Raw genomic sequence first — 9,403 nt, 5'->3', positions numbered from 1 at the left:
ATCGTAGGCATTCAGCACCTTTCATGGCCATGTCAGAATGGAAGAGGAATTCTGCCCAAATGGAGCTTTCCATTACAGAACACCATTCATAGGAAAGCAAATACATTGTGTGTGGGTTTTTTTTTAAAGCAAACAAATAAACCAACCCTCTCACTGTTCGTTCTTGGTACCCAGCAAAGTCCTCAAGAGCAGAAACAAGCTGGCCAACAAAATGTTCAAGAAGCCAAAGTAGTTCAGGAAATGGCTCACGAGCAAGACCACATCACCAGGCAAATAAACAAAGCTCATTAGCTACCAACTCATTAGGCTCAGTCTCCTGCTTCTTTCCCACAGCTTTTGATGCTTTTCAGAACTCAGGCAGTGAGTTTCATGGCACCATCTGAATGCAGTCTATATGCTTTCCTGTCTCGATTCCATGGGCTTCTAAAGCCACAATGAAAATAACTTATGAGGAAAAATGTTGGGACCGTCGTTCGCAGCATGTGGTCTCCTGCCCAAGCCCACGACATAATGATGCAGTGGTACAAATACAGAGACCTATGTTTTCAAAAGTAACTAGTGGTTTTGGGTGCCTCACATTTTGGGTGCCAACTTAAGACACCATAGAGGGACCTGGATTTCATGAGGGAGGAGGCTCGGATTTTTCCAAAAAAACAGGCCTCGTTAGAGTGTCTCAAGCTGAGCAATCAGAAATCGAGGAAACCAAAAATCACTAGTTATTTTGGAAGCTTAAGCCAGAGTAACTCGGATAAAGACAATGGGTCATACGCACATTTCATTGAGAGCAGAATTATTGCTCTTCTGTTTGGACAGAAAAGAAACTGTAAACATGGCACCTCCCAGTTAGCAGATCTTCTCCCTGTCTCCTTAGGGTCAAATCATCTTATTTTCCTGACAAAGACACTTTTATCATTTTCCTCTCATGCTAGCTTTACAGAACCACCATTGCTCTGGGGAGGCAGCTGGATTCTGTTCAGAATTTGTAACTAATTTCTAAATATAGACTATTCCCGAAGAGGATTGCACCTGATCCCAGCTCGGCACTCAGGTCCTGGGGCAATATGCAGGACTACTAGGCAGAAACTGGCCAGATTTGCCCAACTCTTCTCCTAAATCGCCTTGATCTTCTTGGGGACTCCACCCCGTTTTGTGGGATAAGAACACCTTACTGTTGTAACCTTTCTGCAAGAGGGTTCATGGCTGCTATAAGGGGCCTGTTCAAGTAGCTCTCTAAAAACTAAAACGCCAGCTACTCAAGCCCCTGGCCTCCAAATTTCTGAGATCATGACATACCCTCCCTGGGCATCCTTCCTAGGCAATACTCTCCCTCTCACAAGCACCAAGTCTGTGTATGAAACCAGAAAAAAATTGGTAGGGGGAAAGAGGACAGCATCATCCTGGGAAAACACCGCAGCAATGTCTCTTGTTCTCCTACCTCTTCCTCCTGGCCCAGCAAGTCTGACTGGGGTCCTTGGGCCAGATTTTAAAAGATATTTAGGCACCTAAAGATGCAGATGGGCCCCTAATTCTTATTGATTTCGATGGGAGTTCGGTGTCTGGCTTGCTTAGACTCTTTTGAAAATCACTGTAGGCACCTATATATCTATCTTTGAAAAGCTGGGCCTCTCTCTCTGTCTCTGGGCACTTGCCACAGCTAATCCTGAACAAACCTCTGCAGAACTCCTTATTCATGTTTCAATCACTTCCCATCTCCTCCTTTCAGCATCTCCTAGTCTGTAACTGCCAGGGAGTTCAAAATCCCTTGGCCAGTCTCAGCTTTCACTGTTCAAAGCTGAAGATGAAGCGAATCACTCACTTCCCCTGGCACCGTCACTGGCTTCCTCTCCACCCTCATTGTGGCCTGGTTTTCAAATCTACTTTCCCCATGACCGCCTCTCCGCCCACTCGTGGTATTCTTCTAGCCCTGGCCTTTCTCCACTTCCCAGCACCTCACACCTCTGCATTTGTGTCTGGAACACCCTCCCTCTTCTTCCCTTGGAGTCACTTCCTCTCTTTGGGACAGATTTTCCATGGTTCAACTTCCCTCCTGCTGGCACAAGCTTTGGCAGTTAGAGGTCCGGTTATCAGAGCTGCTGAGCACTTCCAGTTCCCACTGACCTTGCTAATAGTTGTGGGTCTCACCCCATGTGTCAGTCAGGCCCTTGGTATCTAACTGTCTGATAATGGGCTCAGTTCAGGTCATTAGATATCCAGATATTAAAATTAGCATCTATATTTCATTAGCAGGTGCATTTTTTGTGCCAGGATCAGGGTCAGCCTGGCTGCATATTTTTCCCCCTGTACATTTTGCCTTTAAGCTAGTGATGGGGCCCAGCTGCTAAATTCAGATCCAGTTTTCAAGCCCCACTTTGGAGGTATCTGGATCCAGATAATGGTTTGGCCCGTTCTAGAGCTAGGAGCCAGCTGTCAAGCTCAGCTCTGGATCCAGGGTCAGATTCTGAATTCCCCAAAGCCCAGGAGGCTGAAGTTTGGTTCAAGCCCATTTCTACATGGGAACCACCAGTTGCAGCAGTCAGGCTCGGACCTCCTGACTTTACGTGAGGAATGTTTTAAAACCATTGCTCTGTTGCCATGTCCAGTCCTGGCCATTCTGCAAAGCCCTAGAATTCTCCTGCCACTGGAGACTTTTGGCATCGGCGTCGAATCATACCCAGGATAAAAACTTCATGGAAATGAAGCCTTCAGACTGGAATTCCCGATGATCAGGCTCATTACTCTGCTCAGTACCTCTGTGCTGTGCATTGTTACTTGAGTTCACATTATTTTTCTGACGGAAATCTTCCGGTAAGTCTCCACTGCAATGGTGGTACATGACTGTCACACCCCAGCTAGCTGTAAACTACCTGGCTTGGGCAACAAGAGTAGTGAAGCTGCAGCTACACGGGTCTCAGCACAGCTTGTGTACGCCTTACTTAGGCAGCGAGCCGGTCCTGCGCTGATGCTGATGCAGCATCACTGTTATCCATGGCCACTTTAAAACTTGCTTGTGTGCATCTACACATGCTGCAAATCACCTCCCAGGACTGCAGTGTAGACACACCCAAAGTCTCACTTTGGAGACATGGAATCAGAGACAGGGCCAAGCCTCAAGTTGCAAACACAGTCTTCAACTTACAAATGGGTTTTGGTTCAGCGTGGATAATGTCCAGCTTCAAACCCTGGGAGAGAGGCAAACTTCTTCAAAGCTCCAGTGTGTCCACACAGGCGAGTCTCTAGCACGAAGCAATCACCAGCCCTGTCTTCCCACTCCAAATTCCGTAAAGCAATTCATGCACTGTCCCAACTTCGTACTACAGCATCTGCTCTAACCCCACCTCAGTGGAGAAAGGAGACTGCAGCTTTTGGGCATCCTCTTCCTTAGAAGAGTCTTGGACCCAGCTCATGATCTCTGGAGACTTCCTCATTGTGCTGAGAGAAAAGGGACTCCCTATTCACAAACAGATCCTTTGTTGGGGTGGGGGGGAGGAAGTGGCCAGACTTAGAAACATATGTGAAATTCCCAGCCCATTAAAAACGTGATTCATGGTACATGAGGACCAATCCCACTCCCCATGGGGGGACGGGGAGTTTGGCTATTGACTCCAGCAGAGGCAGGATCTGACCCGGTTAGTGCTTATCACAACATGGTTAGAGCGTAGCTCCGGGTGGCTGGATGAGGATAAGGGAGGAAGTCCTTTATTATTATTGATTTGTATTGCAATAACACCTAGAGACTCTAACTGAGATCAGGACTCAATTGTGCTAGGTGCCGAACACACACACACATAGCAAAAGACATTCCCACCCGTAGCATTTACAGTCTAAAGAGATCAGAGAGACAAAGGGTGAGGAAAAGAAAGTATCGTTAATCCCATTGTACAGCTGGCGAACTGAGGCACAGAGAGATTAAGTGACCTACCCATTGTCACACAGTACATCTGTGTCAGAGCTGGAAACTGACCTCAGATCTTCTGAGCCTTGGTCCAGCATCTTACCTGCAACACCATATGCGCACATATGTGTAGGTGGTGACCTGCCTTCTGTGCAATCCCCTGAGAAGAGGTTGGCAAATCACTCTGAACAAGTCACATCCCCAGTGATGGTCATGTCATTCTCTGATTGCTGATTGTCTAGGGACAGACTGTGATTTTCTCAGATTTATTGGTGAATGATTTGTGGCCTGTTGCTCATTCACAAGTGGATTATTGTCATTACTCCAAAACAGCCATTTTGATTGGACACAACTCAATGGTTTTGTTTCTACTCCCTGATGGGATGAGCCATAACTCTTAGAACTAGGTTCCCAGAGTGAATCCTCATGATTACAAATTCATCGGTCACTTTCTCCACAGATTCTGCCAGAGTCACTTTAATTTCACTGTTTCTGCAAAACATTCCTGCCAGCAATTGCACTCACTGCTGGTGAAATCTGGGACCCATCAATCTCAAGATGTTTGTCAAGATCAAACCCCAAAGGAGCCTGAACTCAAGAGAAGGGAATTCATTTACAAATTCAAACCAATATTCCTCAGTATTTTGTATTTCCTCCAGGCTCCCCTGGAATCCCTCCCCCAGGGAATGATTAGAGTTTTCCTTTGCTACTCCACAGGCAGTTTGGTTGATGCTCATATGGCAGCAACATTTTCACAGAATGCGCTAATTCCCAACTTTCTGTGTATAGCAAATCAATCTAGGCCAACAGGACAAACCAATTAGAGCTGCATAGTTTAACCTGCACAATAGTATGTGCAAGTCATTGGCAATGTGTGAGGAAGGCCCAGCTACTGAGAGGTATTTAGGCACCTAATTCCCATTGATTTCTAGCTTCTTATTCTTCCCCCCTTTGTAAAAGATGGGCAGGATTTTATAAGAGAAGCTGGATGGAGAAACAGAACCAAGACGCTGTACTTTACAGCTGCTAATTATTTCTCCCAGCTCCAGGGCTATCTAATGTCTCCATCTTCTGTTGGGTTTATTCAATAACAGCTTGGAATTTATAAGCTCCAAATGCTTTTCAAGAGTACTTTCTAACCCCCCAAAAACCTGTTTGGTCTACTAAAAGGAATGAAAGGGTGAGTGGCAATGTAGATTATTGCAATATTCTTAAGGCATAAATGTAGACCAAAATGTTTTGGTCATCTTTGATTGATGGATATCGTTTTTATTATGACCTAAATGTATAAGTAGGGGCATAGCGAGCAGATCGAGGGACGTGATCGTTCCCCTCTATTCGACATTGGTGAGGCCTCATCTGGAGTACTGTGTCCAGTTTTGGGCCCCACACTTCAAGAAGGATGTGGATAAATTGGAGAGAGTCCAGCGAAGGGCAACAAAAATGATTAGGGGACTGGAACACATGAGTTATGAGGAGAGGCTGAGGGATCTGGGATTGTTTAGCCTGCAGAAGAGAAGAATGAGGGGGGATTTGATAGCTGCTTTCAACTACCGGAAAGGGGGTTCCAAAGAGGATGGCTCTAGACTGTTCTCAATGGTAGCAGATGACAGAACGAGGAGTAATGGTCTCAAGTTGCAGTGGGGGAGGTTTAGATTGGATATTAGGAAAAACTTTTTCACTAAGAGGGTGGTGAAACACTGGAATGCGTTACCTAGGGAGGTGGTAGAATCTCCTTCCTTAGAGGTTTTTAAGGTCAGGCTTGACAAAGCCCTGGCTGGGATGATTTAACTGGGAATTGGTCCTGCTTTGAGCAGGGGGTTGGACTAGATGACCTTCTGGGGTCCCTTCCAACCCTGATATTCTATGATTCTATGATTCTATGTGTGTGCAATTGCTCACCTACCAATTCCAGGATTACACTTGCAAACTGGTAACTGTGCATGCAATTGACCAGTTAGTCAGAATGGCCAGCACTGATATACAATGTGGATGTGGAGTTCTGGTAACTGTGGGTATACCTTTCTGAAAACTCAGGCATTGTGTACTACAAACAGCATAATTATGGGCCATATTTCAAACTAGCATCAATTATGGTAAAATGGATAGCTAGCCGTTGCACATACAGATACTTTGGTAGATGTAATTGAAGTATCTGTGCTTACAAATTCATTGTGAACCTTTTTGACTGTGCAATTCTGAAAATCCAGGTCTCTAAATATTAGGGATAGGAGCTACGTTTTCAGAAAAAACATACACAATTAGATGTACAGTTAACATGGAATTACTGCCATTGGGTCTGAAACTCAGAATAATGCTCTACTTAAATCAATGTTTGTGAAAGTTTTCCCCCACATATGGTAGCGTATATACAGGTCTTTTATCCTGGGAGCAGACAGAAGATCAGTATGCTACACTGTTGACCCTGACCTTGTAGTCCCTGCCTATGCTTACTCCACTGTCTGATTTCAACAATAGAACAATAGGAGCAGCCTAGTCTGAGAACTGGGCAGGCTCAATAGCACCAGCTGCTTGTAATCGGACCATTTCTTGGTCTGCCCTACGGAACATGGCATCGTTTTCAGTTTCTTTTCTCCACAGTCAGGAGGGCTAGAAACTTACTTTTAAAAAAATGAAAGTGGTCTTGTCATCACAAAACTGGGGCTTGAAGAAAACCACCCCAGGTAACATTTTCAAAAGCACCTCGGTGATTTCAGAGTCGAAGAACATTGTCAAAAGTGATTTAGGACCTTAAGTCCCATTGGCTTTTGGAGACCTGGAGAATAAGTGACTAAGGCACTATTCATCCTGGCTATTGTAAGACTTTCAGTAAAATCATGAGTGTTGGCAATGATGGGCAACACCATGAGGTTCCCAAATACCGCACAGCTACACCACGCAAGCGTTTGGATTCTTTCCGTAAAGTTTCTCGCCCAGAGTCTTAGCTGCATCTAGTATGCACTGGTTCCTGGAATAGCTTTAGAACAGCCTTTGGGCTGCACTAAACTATGCAGGCTGGCTATCGCCCCTATGCAACTGACTCATGAACCAGTGATCACTAAAGTGTACTGGTGCTCTGACCACATTTCTCCTGGTCACACCCCTCACACAAAGGGCAAGAAAGGTGGGTGTAGCTCTGCATGCAGTTCTGGTCTCCCCATCTCCAAAAAAGATATTAGAATGGGAAAAGATACAGAGAAGGGCAACGAGAATGATAGGGGGGATGAACAGCTTCCATACAAACAGAGATTAAAAAGATTGGCAGTGTTCAGCTTAAACAAAGAAACAACTAAGGGGGGATCTGATAGAGGTGTATAAAATCATGACGGGTGTAGAAAAAGTGAATAGGGAAGTGTTATTTATCCCTTCACATAACAGGCCAAAAGTGTAAGCGGGTTAAAAAAAGAATTAGCTAAATTCATGGAGAATAGATCCATCAGTGGCTGTTAGCCAAGATGGTCAGGGATGCAACTCCATGCTCTGGGTATCCCTGAACCTCTGAGTGCCAGAAAATGGGAGTGGATGACAGGAGACAGATCACATGATGATTTCCCTCTTCTGTTCATTCCCTCTGAAGCATCTGGCACCAACCATTGTCAGAAGACAGGGTACTGGGCAAGATGGACCATTGTTCTGACTCAGGATGTCCATTCTTATGATCTTGAGGGAACCCGAAGCAGGTCTTTCTAGTTCTACATTCTCCAGGGATTCCCACATGCTGGGGGAATCCCCAGGTAGCTAGGGTTACCGTATTTGAACATTGAAAAAAGAGGACACTCCACACGGTGGGGGGGGTTATTTGCTCGCGTGCCCCCGCCCCAACTCCGCCCCCTCCGTGCCCCATTGGACCCCTTCCCCAAATCCCTGCCCTGGCTCCGCCTCCTCCCCTAAGTGCGCCGCTTTCCCCCTCCCTCCCAGCTGTCGGCGCAAGCACTGGGAGCTAGGGGGGAAAACCGGGCATTCTCTCGAGTGATCAACATTCACTTTCTTGGAGTGATCAACATTCACTCTCTTTCTTGAATGATCAACTCTGGGGAAAAATAATAATGGCAAAATTCTGGACGTTTTTAGATATTTAAAAATTCCTCCCGGACAGCAATTTAAGAACCAAAAAGCCGCATGTGTCCAGGAAAATACGGACATGTGGTAACCCTACAAGTAGCTAGTAAAACAAGCCTCCTTTGTACAAGGCATAATATTGGCAGGTTTTTGTTTCTTCTCTAATGCAGTTTTTACTAGGCTGCCATAGCACTTCTTTGCCAGCAGGTGGTGCTTCCGAACTGCTTTTATGAAGCTTGTGCTGCATGATGAAAGATAAAGATTCCAGCTTTGCTAGCTCTCCTGGGTGGGGCTTGTTTAGCTTTGAACACAGTTCATGGCCACACAGCCCACAGTTAAAAACCAGTGAAAACTAGCCATGCACTGCTCTTGCCATAGGCCTAGGCTGCCCACATGGATCATTTCCCATAAGCAATTAGGCAGCTCATTTGCTATGTGATGGGCACTCAAACCAGACCATTGTGTGTGGTAAATCCAGTCCTCTCATAACTGTGCTGGGGTAGACATCCGATAGTGCACTTCCCTGCATATGGTGAGTGACCCCGGGGCTGGACCCCTCATGAAAGAGGAGAATCAGGCCCCCTAACTTGTGGTTGTTTGTCCGACTGCAACCATCCCTGATTTGCCTCTTGCTACTCTCAAGATGCTCAGAATGGCAGGGAACCTGCTGCAAATCCACTGCTCCTTATCCTCTGCCAACACCACCCTGCTCAGCCTCCCACCTCCCCTGCTGCTGCTTGCTTTATAGCAACCTGACAAGTGTGAAACCTCCCAGCTCTCTGAATTCAAACCCACCTGCAGGCTGATTTTCATAGATTGACGCCAGATGGGATCACCAGATCATCTAGTCTGACTTGCTGTATACAAAGGCCACCAACACTGCACAGATCCTCCTACTAAACCCAGCAACCCAAAGGAGACCAAAGCAATACAGCCCAAAGGAGACTAGACTGTTTTGTGCCCCAGGAATGGCCGGGAAATGATTAGATGTGATACACCCACCTAATCCTGGCAAGTGACCCACACCCACACGCGGCAGAGGATGGTGAAAACCTCCCAGGGTCACTGCCAATGGGCCATGGGGGGAAATTCCTTGGTGATCAGTGAGCAAGTTAGCCAGGCATTTTGGTGGTGTTGAATCATCCATTACTCACCGAGAAAGCCATCTGGGAGGGCTTACTCTACATTCTTCTGGAGGGCATGGATCAAGCTGACAGGCTGCCAGTGCTGTAAAGATATTCAGGGCCACATCCTCAGCTGGCACACGTCAGCATAACTTCATGGAATCACGCCCAGTGGGATACATGCAGCACAGAGCCTCGCCTCTGATCTTCTGCCCTCTTTAACTGACTCGCGCCATCCCCACCACTCTCCTAGAAATTATCCCTGGCCCACTCATTGTGGGAGGTGAGTCAGGCAACTCCACTGTTTGCAAAGGCCAACTCATTCCCA

This window comes from Lepidochelys kempii, chromosome 13, assembly GCF_965140285.1.
Source record: "Lepidochelys kempii isolate rLepKem1 chromosome 13, rLepKem1.hap1, whole genome shotgun sequence".
NCBI classification, from domain to species: Eukaryota; Metazoa; Chordata; order Testudines; family Cheloniidae; genus Lepidochelys; species Lepidochelys kempii.
The sequence above is the reverse complement of the archived record's forward strand: the minus strand, read 5'-3'. Positions refer to the sequence as shown.